Source organism: Rhinoderma darwinii, chromosome 13, assembly GCF_050947455.1.
Source record: "Rhinoderma darwinii isolate aRhiDar2 chromosome 13, aRhiDar2.hap1, whole genome shotgun sequence".
NCBI classification, from domain to species: Eukaryota; Metazoa; Chordata; class Amphibia; order Anura; family Rhinodermatidae; genus Rhinoderma; species Rhinoderma darwinii.
In genome coordinates, this window is record NC_134699.1 from 68,182,451 (window position 1) to 68,201,195 (window position 18,745).

The 18,745-nt window shown below is 46.1% G+C and overlaps 1 protein-coding gene across 1 annotated transcript in view; it reads left to right on the forward strand.

Moving 5' to 3' along the window:
- The window catches only part of COX10 (cytochrome c oxidase assembly factor heme A:farnesyltransferase COX10), a 111,531-nt gene that overhangs the window by 32,995 nt on the left and 59,791 nt on the right, over positions 1–18,745 (forward strand). The gene's annotated exons all lie outside the window — the stretch shown is intronic.

An 18,745-nucleotide genomic window follows, 5' to 3' on the forward strand; every position in this document is an offset into this window, starting at 1 on the left:
GATGCGGGAGAGGTGGTGTATGCTGTGGAGATGCGGGAGAGGTGGTGTATGCTGTGGAGATGCGGGAGAGGTGGTGTATGCGGAGATGCGGGAGAGGTGGTGTATGCTGTGGAGATGCGGGAGAGGTGTTGTATGCTGTGGAGATGCGGAGGTGGTGTATGCTGTGGAGATGCGGGAGAGGTGGTGTATGCTGTGGAGATGCGGGAGAGGTGTTGTATGCTGTGGAGATGCGGGAGAGGCGGTGTATGCTGCGGAGATGCGGGAGAGGTGTATGCTGCGGAGATGCGGGAGAGGCGGTGTATGCTGCGGAGATGCGGGAGAGGTGGTGTATGCTGCGGAGATGCGGGAGAGGTGGTGTATGCTGCGGAGATGCGGGAGAGGTGGTGTATGCTGCGGAGATGCAGAGGTGGTGTATGCTGTGGAGATGCGGGAGAGGTGGTGTATGCTGTGGAGATGCGGGAGAGGTGTTGTATGCTGTGGAGATGCGGGAGAGGCGGTGTATGCTGCGGAGATGCGGGAGAGGTGTATGCTGCGGAGATGCGGGAGAGGCGGTGTATGCTGCGGAGATGCGGGAGAGGTGGTGTATGCTGCGGAGATGCGGGAGACGTGGTGTATGCTGTGGAGATGCGGGGGAGGTGGTGTATGCTGCGGAGATATGGGAGAGGTGGTGTATGCTGCGGAGATGCGGGAGAGGTGTATGCTGCGGAGATGCGGGAGAGGTGTTGTATTCTGGGGAGATGCGGGAGAGGGGGTGTATGCTGCGGAGATGCGGGAGAGGGGGTGTATGCGGAGATGCGGGAGAGGTGGTGTATGCGGAGATGCGGGAGAGGTGGTGTATGCTGCGGAGATACGGGAGAGGTGGTGTATGCTGTGGAGATGCGGGAGAGGTGGTGTATGCTGTGGAGATGCGGGAGAGGTGGTGTATGCTGCGGAGATACGGGAGAGGTGGTGTATGCTGCGGAGATGCGGGAGAGGTGGTGTATGCTGCGGAGATGCGGGAGAGGTGGTGTATGCTGCGGAGATGCGGGAGAGGTGGTGTATGAGGATATGCGGGAGAGGTGTTGGATGCGGGAGAGGTGGTGTATGCGGAGATGCGGGAGAGGTGGTGTATGCTGCGGAGATGCGAGAGAGGTGGTGTATGCTGCGGAGATGCGAGAGAGGTGGTGTATGCTGTGGAGATGCGGGAGAGGTGGTGTATGCTGCGGAGATACGGGAGAGGTGGTGTATGCTGCGGAGATGCGGGAGAGGTGGTGTATGCTGCGGAGATGCGGGAGAGGTGTTGTATTCTGGGGAGATGCGGGAGAGGGGGTGTATGCTGCGGAGATGCGGGAGAGGGGGTGTATGCTGCGGAGATGCGGGAGAGGTGGTGTATGCGGAGATGCGGGAGAGGTGGTGTATGCGGAGATGCGGGAGAGGTGGTGTATGCTGCGGAGATACGGGAGAGGTGGTGTATGCTGCGGAGATGCGGGAGAGGTGGTGTATGCTGCGGAGATGCGGGAGAGGTGGTGTATGCTGCGGAGATACGGGAGAGGTGGTGTATGCTGCGGAGATGCGGGAGAGGTGTATGCTGTGGAGATGCGGGAGAGGCGGTGTATGCTGCGGAGATGCGGGAGAGGCGTTGTATGCTGCGGAGATGCGGGAGAGGCGGTGTATGCTGCTTAGATACGGGAGAGGTGGTGTATGCTGCGGAGATGCGGGAGAGGTGGTGTATGCTGCGGAGATGCGGGAGAGGTGGTGTATTCTGGGGAGATGCGGGAGAGGTGTTGTATTCTGGGGAGATGCGGGAGAGGGGGTGTATGCTGCGGAGATGCGGGAGAGGTGGTGTATGCGGAGATGCGGGAGAGGTGGTGTATGCGGAGATGCGGGAGAGGTGGTGTATGCTGCGGAGATACGGGAGAGGTGGTGTATGCTGCGGAGATGCGGGAGAGGTGGTGTATGCTGTGGAGATGCGGGAGAGTTGGTGTATGCTGCGGAGATACGGGAGAGGTGGTGTATGCTGCGGAGATGCGGGAGAGGTGGTGTATGCTGCGGAGATGCGGGAGAGTTGGTGTATGCTGCGGAGATACGGGAGGTGGTGTATGCTGCGGAGATGCGGGAGAGGTGGTGTATGCTGCGGACATGCGGGAGAGGTGGTGTATGCTGCGGAGATGGCGGGATAGGTGGTGTATGCTGCGGAGATACGGGAGAGGTGGTGTATGCTGCGGAGATGCGGGAGAGGTGGTGTATGCTGCGGAGATGCGGGAGAGGTGGTGTATGCTGCGGAGATACGGGAGAGGTGGTGTATGCTGCGGAGATACGGGAGAGGTGGTGTATGCTGTGGAGATGCGGGAGAGTTGGTGTATGCTGCTTAGATACGGGAGAGGTGGTGTATGCTGTGGAGATGCGGGAGAGTTGGTGTATGCTGCTTAGATACGGGGGAGGTGGTGTATGCTGCGGAGATGCGGGAGAGGTGGTGTATGCTGCTTAGATACGGGAGAGGTGGTGTATGCTGTGGAGATGCGGGAGAGTTGGTGTATGCTGCTTAGATACGGGGGAGGTGGTGTATGCTGCGGAGATGCGGGAGAGGTGGTGTATGCGGAGATGCACTTGGAAATACAGGAGATTGTACCATGGATACTTGTATAGGTAGAGGACTCGTGGCTGGTGACATTGCTGATGGTTATTGTGGGGCTTGCAATAAGTGACTGCAGAGAGTTGGGGGCTGGACGATTACAGTCCCACCTGGTTATTACACAGGAGATGTCATCTAAATTGTTATGACTGGAACATACAGATTGTGACTGAGGAGCTTTCATCTCCCTATAATCTAAGATCTTTATGATCCCATTCCCCAAACCTTTGAGACCAGACTTTAATTTGTCTTCAGACGCTCAGCTCCTTTCAAGGAATCTCGGACCGGCGTTGGCGTATTCTCTCGTGGTGTCGTGTGAGCCTCAGAAACACCATTGATATAAATGCAGATTATCAGACTATATGCAGGCAGACAAAATCTAGCCGAGAACTGACTGATGGTTTATATAGATGTCCTACTGCTGGTCTGTAGTCCTGGCCTTACACTACAGTCCATATAATGTCCAGTTCTCCCAATAATTTACATCTTTATTCTGTGGAGGGGAAATGAGAACAACAAAGGAAAATTCTTCCCATCCCCCGATATTAAAGATCACTGAAGGGTCTGACAGCCCCAAACATAGACCTGATATTGTCAATGGATCTTACTGGAATTAGCTGCAATGTCATGTGTCACAGTACGGCATGGAGCCACCAAGGGATGTGTCCGTGACCTCTCTTATCCTGGTAGATGTATCTCAAGTACACGGACAAGATGTATGGAGACAAACCGAGATCCCCCACCCTCTTTCTGTAGCCGCAGTCTTCATTTTAATAGAATGTATATTACATAATTATAGTGTGTCTGGTGCTCCTTTAATTTAAAGGGGTATGCCTATCTCATAAATGTATGACCTCTCCAGAAGTGGGACCCTTACCTATTTCAACAAAGGAGGTCCCCGACCCCAATATGCTGATGAAAGACCATCAGCCATAACGAAGAGGTGACCATAAATACTAGAGCTAGAAAATCTCTGTACCTATTATGTTATTTATGATCCAGCTCTGGGTCCTGGCCGCCATCTACCTTTCCCTGACAGTAAGACCGTTATTGCCTGTTGCACCTTTACATGGGACATTCTCAGTGGACTGTTCGTTACCAAGAATCATTTTTAAGCTTCTCTGATACATTTTTGGACCGATGTAATAGATTTTCATTCTTCCACAATAACCGTGTTATCACCATAGAGGCAAAGCATATTGGTTGCGGCCTCATTGAACACAATTTTACAGTATATAAATATCTACATTTAAAGTTGAGTCACTTTGAAAATACATTACTTATATTGTACTATTTCTGAGATATATCCTGTATTATACTCCAGAGCTGCACTCACTATTCTGCTGATGGAGTCACTGTGTACATACATTACATTACTTATCCTGTACTGATCCGGAGTTATATCCTGTATTATATTCCAGAGCTGCACTCACTATTCTGCTGGTGGAGTCACTGTGTACAGACATTACTTATCCTGTACTGATCCTGAGTTACATCCTGTATTATACTCCAGAGCTGCACTCATTATTCTGCTGGTGGAGTCACTGTGTACATACATTACATTACTTATCCTGTACTGATCCTGAGTTATATCCTGTATTATACGCCAGAGCTGCACTCACTATTCTGCTGGTGGAGTCACTGTGTACATGCATTACTTATCCTGTACTGATCCTGAGTTATATCCTGTATTATACTCCAGAGCTGCACTCACTATTCTGCTGGTGGAGTCACTGTGTACATACATTACATTACTTATCCTGTACTGATTCTGAGTTACATCCTGTATTATACTCCAGAGCTGCACTCACTATTCTGCTGATGGAGTCACTGTGTACATACATTACATTACTTATCCTGTACTGATCCGGAGTTATATCCTGTATTATATTCCAGAGCTGCACTCACTATTCTGCTGGTGGAGTCACTGTGTACATACATTACATATCCTGTACTGGTCCTGAGTTACATCCTGTATTATACTCCAGAGCTGCACTCATTATTCTGTTGGTGGAGTCACTGTGTACATACATTACATTACTTATCCTGTACTGATCCTGAGTTATATCCTGTATTATACGCCAGAGCTGCACTCAGTATTCTGCTGGTGAAGTCACTGTGTACATGCATTACTTATCATGTACTGATCCTGAGTTATATCCTGTATTATACTCCAGAGCTGCACTCACTATTCTGCTGGTGGAGTCACTGTGTACATACATTACATTACTTATCCTGTACTGATTCTGAGTTACATCCTGTATTATACTCCAGAGCTGCACTCACTATTCTGCTGGTGGAGTCACTGTGTACATGCATTACTTATCCTGTACTGATCCTGAGTTATATCCTGTATTATACTCCAGAGCTGCACTCACTATTCTGCTGGTGGAGTCACTGTGTACATACATTACATTACTTATCCTGTACTGATTCTGAGTTACATCCTGTATTATACTCCAGAGCTGCACTCACTATTCTGCTGGTGGAGTCACTGTGTACATACATTACTTATCCTGTACTGATCCTGAGTTATATCCTGTATTATACTCCAGAGCTGCACTCGCTATTCTGCTGGTGGAGTCACTGTGTACATACATTACATATCCTGTACTGGTCCTGAGTTCCATCCTTTTACAGCGGCCGGTGTAGCGAGCGCCGATCAGCGAGACGTTGTTCGGCGCTCGTTTGCTCATGTCACACGGAGCTATGGATGGGAACGAGCAGTCGTTACTCCGATCATTCGTCCACATACATTATAATCATGTCGGCAGCGCGTCTCCCAGTTTACACCGGATGTGCTGCCGACAACGATAATATTTAACTTTTTAAAAACTATACGACCAGCAGATGATCAGGCGTTTGCTCATTATTCTGCTGACCGTTCCCTACAGGGCAATTATCAGCAACAAGCATTATATGACCGCTTGTCTGCCCGATAATCGTCCTGTGTAAATACTCCAGAGCTGCACTCACTGTTCTGCAGGATGAGACACGTTGTACATACAGTACAAGATAAGTAATATAATGTATCTCCCCGTGTAATCAGGGGATGTGCTGGTGACAAGATGCAAATTGTATGGGGTGAATGGCTGTATGGGGGTGAATGACTGTATGGGGGTGAATGGTTGTATGGGGGTGAGTGATTGTATGGGGGTGAATGACTGTATGGGAGTGAATGGTTGTATGGGGATGAGTGATTGTATGGGGGTGAGTGACTGTATGGGGGTGAATGACTGTATGGGAGTGAATGGTTGTATGGGGATGAGTGATTGTATGGGGGTGAATGACTGTATGGGGGTGAATGGTTGTATGGGGGTGAGTGACTGTATGGGGGTGAGTGACTGTATGGGGGTGAGTGACTGTATGGGGGTGAGTGACATTATTATGATATTGATATGGTATGTGTATATACATGTTAGGGTGACGGGGAGCTGTAGCAGTGACGCAGTTAGTGGGGTGCTCTCCGGAGATGCTGATTGGTTGTTGGGACGCCTTTCTCTCCACTTTCCTTCCTGAAGTTGTTGGGCAGATGAGTAGTAATTATCTGTGTATAATGGATGAGGACATCGTCTGTACCAGATAAGTCATGGGGGGACCTGGGGTCTTTCCAAGGTGAAAGGTCACATCACCGGCGAGCCGTCCGGCATGTTATACTTTATCCGTGCTCTTTTCCCTTACATTATAGTAATGTCTTCCGTAATGTATCGTCTCCATTCTATGTGGATGCAAATACTGGAATGAATTGATCTTTTTTTTATGTATTTGTGCTGTTGAATACAATTTTTTGCTCCCTGTTATCAGCCATTTAAGGACCGGTCTTGGTTGTATCTGCCGGGTCTTCAGTTTTGTGGGGCAGGACCTCGTCTCTGTAGAAGTTTCTCCTTCTCCAGGTGTTGGGAGATGGTCCAGATCTTTATCTCCCTTCTCAGACATCAAACACATTATGTAGCCGGCAGGAAACCCTTCTCCGCTCTCCTTCCCTGTCTGATAAACCTCCTTACATGACTTCTTCTCCGCTCTCCTTCCCTGTCTGATAAACCTCCTTACATGACTTCTTCTCCGCTCTCCTTCCCTGTCTGATAAACCTCCTTACATGACTTCTTCTCCGCTCTCCTTCCCTGTCTGATAAACCTCCTTACATGACTTCTTCTCCGCTCTCCTTCCCTGTCTGATAAACCTCCTTACATGACTTCTTCTCCGCTCTCCTTCCCTGTCTGATAAACCTCCTTACATGACTTCTTCTCCGCTCTCCTTCCCTGTCTGATAAACCTCCTTACATGACTTCTTCTCCGCTCTCCTTCCCTGTCTGATAAACCTCCTTACATGACTTCTCCTCCGCTCTCCTTCCCTGTCTGATAAACCTCCTTACATGACTTCTTCTCCACGCTGACCGACATGGAGACCCTGGGAGCCCCGAGGACGGAGATTAGATTGTTTGTTTTTATATCTTGTCTGGTGCTTTGTATTCGTGTCTGAAAATGTTTGATATCTGTAGTGTTGTGTCTAACTCAATATTGATAGGTGAGGGACCGTGCGACACTCATGATGGGCTTAGATACACCGGCTCAGCAGACAGTATGACACGTGATGGGATTAGATACACCGGCTCAGCAGACATGATCACATATGATAGGCTTAGATACACCGGCTCAGCAGACAGTATCACATATGATAGGCTTAGATATACACCGGCTCAGCAGACAGTATCACATATGATAGGCTTAGATACACCGGTTCAGCAGACAGTATCACATATGATAGGCTTAGATATACACCGGCTCAGCAGATAGTATCACACATGATAGGATTAGATACACAGCTCAGCAGACAGTATTACACATGATAGGCTTAGATACACCGGTTCAGCAGACAGTATCACATATGATAGGCTTAGATATACAACGGCTCAGCAGACAGTATCACATATGATAGGCTTAGATACACCGGCTCAGCAGACAGTATCACATATGATAGGCTTAGATACACCGGCTCAGCAGACAGTGTCACATATGATAGGCTTAGATATACACCGGCTCAGCAGATAGTATCACACATGATAGGATTAGATACACAGCTCAGCAGACAGTATCACATATGATAGGATTAGATACAGCGGCTCAGCAGACAGTATCACATATGATAGGCTTAGATACAGTGGCTCAGCAGACAGTATCACATATGATAGGCTTAGATACACCGGCTCAGCAGACAGTATCACATATGATATGCTTAGATATAAACCGGCTCAGCAGACAGTATCACATATGATAGGCTTGGATACACCGGCTCAGCAGCACCCTGCCTGGAGGATATTTTATTATATGATGTGGAATGTAGTTCTCTTTGATGCCAGTGATGTTGTCGGCTGGACCAGTATGTTGCCTGGTAATGATATACAGTAGGCGGTAAGGCTGTCCGGCTGTCCTGCATCCTTGGACTTGTAGTTCAGCCGCCGCCATCCATGAGATGTCAGTGACCTCCTGATCCTCATTCTCTTGACCCTGGAAATAATGAATTCCGTGCAGAGAGGACAGCAGATCTGTGAAGCATGTCCGCCATTAGTAGATGTCATCCTCGCATCATAGTCCGGGCGGCATCCCCGCACAGCCTCATGTCTCGTCACAGGGTCATCTCCCCTGCCTGGAGCCAAATGTAAAGAGATGCCACAAATCATATTCTCATCAATGCAAATAAACTACACAAAAACCACTTTCCTGACGACTACTTTTATTTTGCCTGCAGTTGTCCTGAGCGACACTGATGGGGGTTGTGTATACAGAGTTATGTCTGTTTCTTACCGCTGCTAATATAGCGCCAACATATTCTGCAGCGCTGTACACAGATTCTCACCGTTCACATCACGCACACACATTTTCTTGGAAGCCAAGAATATTTTATTCTGCAGCGACCAGGGAGGGGTCTGTTCACACCCTGCACTTTTTTTAAACGGCCGCTTATCTGATCACTGGCAATTCCACATTGATGTGTTACTAATAATACACACTCCGCAATGGTCACATATATCCACCTGCCTGCTGTGTCGCTCGCAGCTGCCAGTCCAGACCATGGTATAAGTGGACAAGTGTGACTGGTGACGTGGACCGCTTCATAAAGGGTTTATATGGCGCCTGCGGCATCTGCTGTCACCACGTGTATCGGTCGGCTGCTCAGTAAATATCTCATGGAGCCTGTGCTGGGGCTGGGCGATTATGGCCTAAATCAAAATCACGATTAATTGAACATGTAAATTTGATTTGGATTATTTAGGCCACACCCCTTTCGCGTGACACGCCCCCTATTTGCATGATACGCCATCAAATTAATCTTTATCCCCTGAGCCTGCTGTATACTACCATATATAATATACCCCCTGACACTGCCCCCACACAGTAAATTGCCCCTATAGTGCTCCCCACACAGTATAATGCCCCATAGCTGCCCCTACACAGTATAATGCCGCTATAACTGCCCCTGCACCGAATAATGCCCCCCTACAGTATAATGCCCCCCTACAGTATAATGGCCCTATAACTGCCTTTACACAGTATAAAGTCCCCTATAGCTGCCCCCTCAGCTCGGTGCAGACTGGCGCGATGACGTCACTGCCTCGCGTACAGCGATACATAGTGAATGGTAGAGCAGGGACCTTACGGCTCCCTGCTCTGCCATTGGATTTAACTGTCTGCGTCCTGAAGATGCAGATACCGTTTAAATCCTGAGAAAATAATTGACAAAACCGAAATTCGCAAGATGACGTCGATTAATGGCGCTGAACTTCGATTTCGGTTATTTTTCGATTACTTTCCCAGCCCTGGGCTGTGCTATAAACCTGTCTATATGTGTCTGTATCACTTATCAGGTTATTATAGGTGGAATATAATCTCTTTAGGCCTCATATTATTTATTTTTATACTTTTTATACAGTATTACCGGCTGCTATTGGGCGACACCACAACTTTTTAACTGCGCTGTTTTTTTCTTTATAGCTGCGGCCCCTTGTTGCCTCCCACCATTAGCGCCTTCCTCCGCTTTTTATTGTCTAGGTATATAAATATTATTTATTATACTGTGGTTTTTATTTTTTACATGATTATATACTAATATATGAAAAATGTAAAAAAAAAATGTCCTATAATAGTTAATAAAAACATCCTCCTCATCCATGAAAAATAATCCTACATAAAATCTCCCAACAGTGCAGGAAATAAAAGGTAAACTAAACTTCTAGACTGTTATGTTCTTAGTGGGGGCGGGGCATGACACCCTCTCTTTGGTGTTTATGAATCCCTTTGTCATGCTCCTCCCCCTCAATAGGTATAACCGTGTATCCGGTCTGCCCGGCATTAGGCCTTTATTTAGGAGGGAATGAACTTAAAATGTCAAATCCAGATGCGGCCGACACCGATAAATCCGATTATTGGCCACATTTATTATTTATTTATTCTTTTTTCTTAAAATTTTCTTCATGTAATAAAAAATTTTTTTATTTAGTCATTTACATAAAATCCACATTTTATTACTTTTTGTTTTTATTGGTTAGGTTTAACGTTCATTTACCCAGAGAGCTGCCAGACTAGAGGATATCCAGCATTTCCATCAGTGGGGGATGGGTCAGCAGGGATAAGAGATTTTACATAAATCTCATATTGATCAGCGCATCATTAATGGATGAAGGAAACATCGGTTCTAGGGCCCGGAATTTCTTATTTTTAGAGAAATGGGAAAACAATATTTTCATTTCCTTTTTACTTTCAAATGTTTTATGTTGATTTTTTTTATTTTAATTCTATCTTTCTTTTTTATTTTAATTCTATCTTTTCTTTTTATTTTAATTCTATCTTTCTTTTTTATTTTAATTCTATCTTTCTTTTTTATTTTAATTCTATCTTTCTTTTTTATTTTACTTCTATCTTTCATCTCTTTTAATCATATCTTCTTTTTTTATTATTTTTTTTCCCCCTGTTTTTTCGGCATATGGACGTTTGTAGATAGTTTACGACGGTCTCGTTAATTCCACCGGTTTATATCCAGGAAGCGGTGAAAATGGATGAACAAATTCTCTTGGTTCCAGAGCTCGGACGCCGTGAAACGGGATCCGCGGCAGGATCAGGTTTATGGGCTCCCGCGTCTTCCTGCTGGGTTTTCTGCATAGAACGGCAGGACAGGTGCAGGTCGGATAAAATAAAAAATAGATGCATTTCTTTCAGAGATTTCAACCAGACCAAAACCAATAACCTACAGACGGGGAAAACGGTCCACCAAATCAAAACCAGATGGGCTCGGTTAACCCTCTACACACCCAAAAATAGAAGGGAAAGAGAATCCTGCGGCAAATTACTAATGGGGGGGGGGGGGGGGGGTGATATGACCAATTTAAGAAAAATAATTGTTAAATCTATCTGCGCTTGGGAGATATTGTTGTCAGTATTGCCTTCTTTTTATTTTATTTTTTTAATAACTCAAAGGGGTTGTCCCAAAATAGAAAAACATGGCTGATTCTAACCGGAAATAGCGCCACACCTGTCCATGGGTTGTATCTGGTATTGCAGCTTAGCTCATTTAAAGTGAATAAGGCTGAACTGCAATACCACACACAACCTGTGAACAGGTGTGGCACTGTTTTTGGAAGAAATCAGCCATGTTTTTCCAATCCTGGACAACTCCTTTAATATATCTGATACATTATTAATCTTATAATATGGTCCTATAGGGATTGCCGTAAACATACATAACCTGACGGGGATGCTGCTCCTAATTGGGTGTTGCTGGACTTCCCAATTGACACTACAGCGTGTCAGCACCCGACTGCTGGCGCTGGACGGGCATGACGCAGCAGGAATATGTGCTTTCTGAATCCGTGTCATGCTCCTCCCACCTCTGGCCCTGAACAAGACATAACCCAGTGTATGCCTGGAGTGCTCCTTTAAGTGCCCCTTAGATTTTCATTTTGCAGGGAGGTCCTCGTCCCTCTATTAATCCCGTGTTCTTTGCTGCATTTGGCAGGACACTTAGTATCACGTCGCGGCTCCTGCCATTTTGGCCACTGTCAGAAGGATGGACTATAGAAGCCACCAAGGAGGGACTGAGTGTTCCTGGAGAGTGATAAATAATATATTGTCTGGGGTGCGTTAATGTTTCTGTTCTAGAAGCCTCTGCTGAATTCTCAACCATCCAAAACCACATTCGCTACGCCTTTTATCAGGGCCCGCGATCAGCGGGGAGTCTCTGTTCATCTCGGAGAGCACTGAGGCCAGGCAAGAGAATGGCGGCCAATATCTCCGGAGCGTGAGATCCAATCAGAGGGAGAACCACACAACAAATTGGCTTTAACTAGTGTGAAGCACGCTGCAGTTATGTCTCCTCCATCGCTTCCATCACCCGAAGTGCTGCGGAGCTCCCCCGTGCACACCTCTAATGCAAGTCATGGAGGAACAGTAATGTCTTTTCTGCAGTATGTTGTGGTTTTTAGTGCATTTAAAGGGCCAGTCACCATGAGGTTATCACCGTTCAGGAGTGATATCCGTCACACCTATGGAGCCAAATGTACCTGGAGGTTCTCGGCACGAGAGATGTGACATAAAAGGGATCTTTCTCTTATTCATCCCGTTGACGAACATTACAGCCAGCCTGATAACCGGGAACAATAGATTGTATTCAGCTCATTTTTTAACATGCAATGTTCTATTATATGGATAAATTCACAATACAGGTGGGGGGATGGGGGGGGGTCTTAGTGTAGATTTTGCATCAGGGCCCAGGAGCTTCCAACTACAACGCTGTCAAAGTGAATAACCCCCCTCAAATTCAAGAGGAGGAGCCCTGGGAGGTCATGTGATCAGTAGCGCCGAATGAGCGCCACCTATTTAGAGGTCTCTATGTATTGTAGTCACAAGTCCGTTCTCTTGCACAAACCTGTTTACATGGAGGTGTTCTCACTTTTACAGTAGCGGCCGGCGTAGCCCATTGGGCAAGCAATAGGGGGCGATGGCGGTGAAGCGTGACAAATAAAGGGTATGACTTTCTAGCTGCTGCAAAACCACAGCTCCCAGCATGCCCTAACAGCTGCTGTCAACACACATCTATCCCTTGATGTTATGGGAAGAGTAATCGGTGCTTGATGTCAGGGCAGGTTGGGAGTTGCAGTTTTGCAACCACTGATAGGAGACCGCTGCCTTAGTAAAACATTTTGAAGGTTACTGGCCCTTTAAGTACCGCACATCAGCCCTTAAAATACTTATCAGCCAATAACCGGTATGGACAGCATCCCTAATCATGTAAAGAGCGGCCCCCGAACCTTCCCGGGGCGGCAGAATGACGGCTTTGTTCTCCATGTGCTAATATTGGCATTGTGTCGCCGCTGATCTATTTAGTCTCTGTGCCCCATTTAACGCTCGCTCTGCATAACCCGCTTCTCAGACTTTCCCAAATCTTGTTTGCCACACCTCGTGAACAGGACCCGGAAGCAGCGGGGGGTCTCGCTTCACACGCAGCCCGCAGCCTATTTCTCACCGGCACAGCTCATGCTAATTTTATGCAAATATGCAAAGTGTCCCCTCGAAGAGTTTTGCTGCAATTAAGAAGCGGAGAGGAGCTGTCAGATCCACGCAGACATGCTGTCACTCCTCACTTATCGTCCACACCTTCATCTCCGCCCATAAGTGCCCCCCTTTTCTCCTGTTTTTGGTTAAAATGCAAAAATCAGACGTAAAATTAGTATTTTTTTAATAATAGCAAAAACATCAAAGAGGCTCCAACATATTGTCGAGTTCCTTGTTTTATAGAGCTTACAATCTAATCGCCCTATGATGGGCCCTCGTCGGGGCCCTACTTTTACATGCTGGGATATCATGGTGAGAAACGGCAAATATCGAAATGGCTTCGGTCTATTGTAATAATCGTAGCGATCACAGTGATCGGATTGGAGACCTTTTATTATCGAGTGGGGAACGGTTGAATTTTTGTATCACGGGGAGAACAAACAAATTCCCGGTTGGATTAGAACCCATGACACTGATCACTGAACCACTCTGAGACATTGATCACACTGGTGCGGGGTTCGATTCCATCGGGGTCCAATGTTTTTGACAGCAAGAATATTGCAGAATGCAGCAGTGTTCCTGCGGCCAACAGCGCAGGAACCCTCAGGGAAACCTGCCAAGACCCATTAGAAGTCATTATAACCCAATATAACGGGATCTGTATGGAAATGCATCCATCATTTGACTGTTTAAGCACCGTTGCTATGATGCTGGTGTGAACGGTGACAAAAATATCGGTTGATCTGTCATAAAAACAAAATGAAAAATGAAGCAGCTTTGTAACAGGTCTGAATGAAAAATTATTTCGCGTCTGCAGCTCCGATGCAGAAATGTGTCTCCATGGTAACAGACTACAACTGCAGAATAAGACTATAGAGGATTTGTTTGTTCTCTTCCATCGATCGCCTACTTTTTGCTAAAATATGTACTTTAGCATAAAGTAAGGGACAGATGAAAGTATGACTGTAGAATCCGACTACACTTGGTTTGTTTGTAGTCTGTTACCATGGAGACACATAGGCGTTCATAGGAGCTGCAGACACAAAAACGAAAGGACATTTTTAATCAAGAACTATTGTACAGCTGCTTCATTTTCCATTTTAGTTACATTGGGACGATAGAAAAAAATTGCTGCCATGGTGGAAATGGCCTTTAAAGGAAGTCTTCAAACCAATTTCTGTTAGAGCTGACCATTAGGGGGACTACACACATAGCGGTTGTTGTGCGCTCACACGGCCCTCACTTGCCACCACACGTGGCCTCGCCCATACACATATCAGTAATCGGGGCGCCTGTACCTACACTATCAGCTGCTTTCACAAGTACGGGATGTTCCTGGTCGTCTTACTTTTTTATTTTCCTGTGGAAGTTTGCAAGTCCCATTTCTTTATTCTTCTTTTCCTCTCCACCTGTCATTAGTCGTTTCAGACCTTTCTCCCCGTGACACGGAAGACGCTCTCTGATTTATGAGGGCAATACCAGCAGTTATCAAAAACACCGTCTCCGTTATTAAAAAGACAGAGCAGTCGTCCTGTGCGGCTGTAGGTGGCGCAGACTTGTTTTCATAAGTCGGTGACATTACCAAATGTCATTGTTAGAAATGAGGATTTATGTCAGTGCGGGGCCACTCGGGGAAGGATAAAAACACCATTGATTTTGTGATCAATTTCCCACCACAGGGCTGCGTTAAAGGGCACTGCTGAGCAATAATGAAATAGTCATTTATATCTTGTTGTAAGTGTCTAGCCCTCCTTATATTAATGATCTCAGGAATCAAGTGCAAGGTTTTTATTTATGGGCTCGGTAGATGTGAGGCAGAGCTGCCGTCTAGTGACTACCTCCAACTCTAACCATCATTTCATGTTCAGGTCCAAAATCCTGCGCTGACCCATTTCATAATATATCGGGGTAAGGTACGGGTTTCCAGTTTTCTAATACAGAGCACCAAATCCCCTGATTTCCCTCACACGGCTCACTGAATATGGATTTTTACCGCTCCCGTTGAACTCCATAATAAATCTGTTTTCCGTGATCTCGTAAGCTCCCCCTAGTGGTGACTGCAGGCAGACAGACTTATTACATAAGTCTATGGCTGTGTGAAGGGAATTGCAAGATTTGTAGCGCTGTATCCCAAAAATGGAGCTCTGATCCCTATAAAAATATATTGAGAAATGACTATGGAGAGAATTTGGTCATAATTTGGTAAAACTATAATTGTTACTTCAATCACTAAGCTTTAGGCCCCATGCACACGACCGTTTATAAGCTCCGTAATTACGGACCCGCCCTGTTCTATTGGACACTGACACCTTTCCATATCGCTACGGAAGGGTGTCCATGCCGTAGAACCGGGCTGGGGATTATGGAGCATGTCCTACTTTTTGTTTTTTACGGGCCGTGCGCCCATACTTTGTGAGCAGGGCACGAAAATGATTATGTGTCAATGAGGCCTTACTCGTTTCATTTCGAGGGCCCCAATGTAGAGTTTGGGGGGGGGGTCCTATTACTTTGACATTTTCGTATGCAGATATAACACAGTTTTATACATGTATATGTTATTATATTAATGAGGGGTGTTGGGATCATTCTATTCTACGGGAGGGGAATACATTGCGTATTTTGGGACTCACAACCCGCCTGAGGCTAGGATTGCACAGCTGACTGACATTTCTGCTCCTAAACCTGGGAAAAATTTGTCTAGGCCTAGTATATATATATATGTGTACCCCGCTGTATGAACTACACATGAATGCTAGTCGGCTCTTATTGTTGAATCGCTTACATGTTTGTAACATTATACTGCTGTCGATTCGCAGTCTCTCAGTGTTTCCTGGTGGGTGGCATCTTTTACCTCACCTCAGGGGGATACACGTTTTCAGCACATGATATATCCAAGACGTAACCACACAAGCGCTCCGACTGGAGAAAGCCATTGTTGAAAGAGTCCGGTGTTGGAATGCGAAGTTCTTGTTTGTTTGGGGTCACTGAGGAACTGGCTATCCCCTAACCCGTCATTGACGCTCCCCGTGGACAGTGAGATCAGCACAAAACCATGTGAGCGGGCCTCATCTGTGAGATAATATGAGCAGATAGACACCAGGCCCGTGGCCGCATTTCTTTATTTGCTGCTATGCCGCTAGAGACCACCAAACCTGGTTTTTATGAGATGTCTCAAAGTCGACATTGCAATACTCACAGGAGCTCGTACTCGTTCCTGCCAGGTTACTGGAATGTCAGAACCAGATTTCACAAAAAATGCCTCTATTTTCTGCCTCTGTTATTTTTGTTGCTTCTTTTTTGTACCTAGACAGATCTAGTAGATGTTCTTAAAGGGGTTGCATGGACGCCAGGGGTCGAGAGCCACTCACTCAGGGGGCATCCCTCTATTAGGTCTATAAGCCATAAAAAGGGCAAATGAAGAGTTGTTATCCAAAGAGGACAACCTCTAAGTAGTGGATGCTGTTAACGGCAGGCAAAGAGCCAGTATAGTGTCCACTGCACGATCCCTGAATGCTAAGCTTATATGAGCAGGTGCAGATTTGTTTTATGGGTGCAGTTCTCATCCACTACTTCAACTGTTTAAAGCCTATATTACCTATTTTATACCGATCCCGAGTTACATCCTGTATTATACTCCAGAGCTGCACTCACTGTTCGCTGGTGGAGTCACTGTGTACATACATTACATTACTTATCCTGATCCTGAGTTACATCCTGTATTATACTCCAGAGCTGCACTCACTATTCTGCTGGTGGAGTCACTGTGTACATACATTACATTACTTATCCTGTACTGATCCTGAGTTATATCCTGTATTATACTGTAGAGCTGCACTCAATATTCTGCTGGTGGAGTCACTGTGTACATACATTACATTTCTTATCCTGTACTGATCCTGAGTACTCCAGAGCTGCACTCACTATTCTGCTGGTGGAGTCACTTTGTACATACATTACATTACTTATCCTGTATTATACTCCAGAGCTGCACTCACTATTCTGCTGGTGGAGTCACTGTGTACATACATTACATTACTTATTCTGTACTGATCCTGAGTTACATCCTGTATTATACTCCAGAGCTGCACTCACTATTCTGCTGGTGGAGTCACTTGGACATACATTACATTACTTATCCTGTATTATACTCCAGAGCTGCACTCACTATTCTGCTGGTGGAGTCACTGTGTACATATATTACATTACTTATCTTGTACTGATCCTGAGTTACATGCTGTATTATACTCCAGAGCTGCACTCACTATTCTGCTGGTGGAGTCACTGTGTACATACATTACTTATCCTGTACTGATCCTGAGTTACATGCTGTATTATATTCCAGAGCTGCACTCACTATTCTGCTGGTGGAGTCACTGTGTACATACATTACATTACTTATCCTACAGGCTTCACAGCTCCGCATTCTGCTTGTTCAGTGTCTACACGGAGCTTACTCTGATGAGTTGTGTTCTGGGAGGTGTAGCCTTTACACCAGGCACTGTACAGACCTCTCATGCAGGGAGAATCAACTCTCCCACTGATTGAGTCCGCTAAGCTGTTAGGGATGTGTCTGACTTAGCAGAATTATGAATGTAGCTCTGAAGCATAATGCAGGCTGTAACTTCGGATCAGTGACCTTTTATATACACCTGTATAGTATAAGGACATAGTAAGAGACAAACTTTTTGTCTTGAGGTTTATAGTAACAAGAACTGAATTGAGTCTTTATCTGTCCACCAGGGCTGCTTACCAAGGTCACTATAGGTCTATTAAAAGGGTCAATGAATACATGTTAATATTTACCTATTGTTGGTACCCCGGATCATATGGGATCTAGAAACAAATGTGTAACACGACGCTCGCCCCTGGCTGCCAGTGACAATAGCGCCTCTATACCAAATATATATATATATACTGCTATTGAGTGTTTAACGGTAGACATACCCTTCAAGGGCATCGGCAGTATATAGCTGCTACATAGAAGGCCGGGCCGATACTGAGCTACCTTGTGGTCCTCCACTGCTTAGACAAGGACTGCAAGAATTGGGGTCCCTAATGTTAGTAAGTGATGCCATCAGACGTCCTCTGTCCTAAAATATGTCTTATTGAGGAATTTTTTGCGAATAGTCCCCAGGAAGGGGTGAACGGCACCCAAATCAACTCAAACCGTAGGAATCTAGAGCCTCCTTGTGAAAACAAAAGGATGCTTTGTTTTCTCCATAGACATTGGGGGTTCTCAACACGTAGGAAGACCCTCCACAATAATTTTCTACAAGGGGGACTTGCAGTTTGTGTAGGGGTTGTTCAAACCAGAAAACCCAGTAAAGGACCCCAAAAGTCCGACACCAAGCTGATCTGGATGTTTCCCTACATTCCTCCATGCTGGACCAGTGGGGTTTCCAGACTATCGGGACTTGGGTTTAATACTTGACAGGACTGCTCCTTTGATGGGAAAGCTGGCGGTAGGGGGAATATCACTGGTCCCAGATCCAACCACATAAACCAGTGGACTCCTCGCTGTGTTTATACTTCATTCAGCAGGAATGTATAATCCTCACGTCTCGTGATCTGCTAAGTGTCTGCGCTGTTCTGC